Raw genomic sequence first — 2,001 nt, 5'->3', positions numbered from 1 at the left:
TTTATCATCATTATCATGACTATTAGTCATCTGATTTCTAGACTCTAAATCACTTCCCTGACTCTCCTAGATGTCTGAGTTCTATTCTTGGTGTGATATGATGAAATCATCAAAATACAAAGTTTCTGGATCCTGACAATTTTTTCTTTCCCCATACACAACTATTCTACCAGTTCTACCTGGTATGTTTCTTTCAGTAAACTCTCTTTTCCGTCCCCACTGGTGTCCTACCCTTTTAGTTATTTATATCTCATTGAAGGAGTCTAGGAGCTCCTTTCCTGAGAGCCATTTTTGATGTGGGCAGGAGAAGCAGCATAGCGGTGGATTGCCACATGGTTCTTCCATATTCGCTCTCTTTGGGAAGGGAAGTCTGTTGCCTATTTCTACTTTTGGTTCTTGTTCTGGCTCTTTGCTCATGACCACTGTCGGGGGGAGCCTAACTCTGAGTCCTTCTTTTACCAAAGATGTGTGTTTTATCATCTTGTTAGGTGTAGCCCTGCCCTTGCCCTCTTCCTTCCAGCTACAGGTGCAAACCACTCACAGGCCCCAGGGAGTTGAAACCTGAACCCTGGGCAGTCTTTGGAGGCAATTCTATAGGGCCTGTAGGGTGCTGAGTAAGTTGGGTTTTTCCTTGTTCCTCCAAAGAGTCTTTGTCTCTTCCCCTTGCTGAGAATTCTGCAACACCGTCTATTTGGTTACTTCTGATCAGAACCTCCAAATAATTATGTCTCAAACCCAATTTTGTTCATTCGCCTGTTGAAAAACAATCTATGGCTCCCTGTGCTTTTTGTTCTACAGATAAATTCTTGAGGCTGAGAAGTAAGATTTTCCATAGTTTGACTCAAACTACTTATGGCAGTTCTTCAGCCGTTAATGGGAACTGGAATGGATAGTATTAAGTCAATTTGAATCAAGGATTCTGAGACATTTGTTCAGGGTTTCTGGGAAAGAAACTTTGTTTTCTCTCTTCTTGCTTTTGAAAAGCTTTTATATGCTCTAAATGCAGCTGGCAGCAATCCTGTGAGTATAATGATGGCCACCTTGAGGACAGTGTCAACACAGAGCAGAGGAGAACCAAGCAAGGGACGCCTAGAGAGACATGGAACCCTATCTTTCTTCCCGGAGAGTTCCCCTTCCTCTGATCTACTCATGTGTCACATACATTTCCTTACTGCCTAAGCCTGTTTGAGACATTCTTTCCGTACAGTTCAAAGATTCCTAACAGATACACCCCACTGTTCCATCTTTATCTTCAGTCACCGAAGACTTGCCTGGTCTGAAATTTCCTTCACCGAAGACTTGCCTGGTCTGAAATTTCCTACACATTCCTTGGCGATTGTGCTCATTCTTATCTTCTCCTGGAATGTTCTCTCCAGACTCTATTCATTAAGATCTTTTGCACTCTTCACAGTCCAGATTCAATAACACCTACCTCTACCTCCTTCAGACTCTCTTGCCTCCTGAATCCCCAAGATGTTTTGTATCTTCCTGATAACATCAAAACATTCAGCTTCATACTATGCTCATTTTCTTCCTTCCCTGGATGGCAATTTCCATGGAGCTATTTTTCTTTGATCATAGTTGAATTTTGTAGTCTGGAATAAGCTAGACATAGTGAATATTTGTTGCACTGAGATGTGAAATTCAAGACAAATAATAATCAAGTGATAGTAGCAAGTGATAATTATGAAATGATAGTAGTAAAAATAATCACTGTTCTGCAAGACAGAGAAGGATAGGAGGATAAAGCAGTGAGAAAGGATTCTTAGTCTTGAGATAAGTTCTCAGTAGAGGAGTAGAATTCAGATATATGAGTATTAGGAAAATTCATGCAGGGTAAGGGCTTTATTTATCAATTCTTCTAGCCCCTGAAGCATGTTTGAGAGACTATCTGTAGCCTTTTTTATGTAGAAGTATTGCTATTTATTCAGCCATTGGTTTGGCTGATTGAATTGGGTATGAACTCCACTATCTGTAACTTATGGGGAGATGTTATCTCAA

The sequence above is a fragment of the Sorex fumeus genome, unplaced genomic scaffold (genome assembly GCF_029834395.1).
Source record: "Sorex fumeus unplaced genomic scaffold, SorFum_2.1 ptg000007l, whole genome shotgun sequence".
In the NCBI taxonomy this organism is placed as follows: domain Eukaryota; kingdom Metazoa; phylum Chordata; class Mammalia; order Eulipotyphla; family Soricidae; genus Sorex; species Sorex fumeus.
This window is presented reverse-complemented; position numbering follows the sequence as displayed.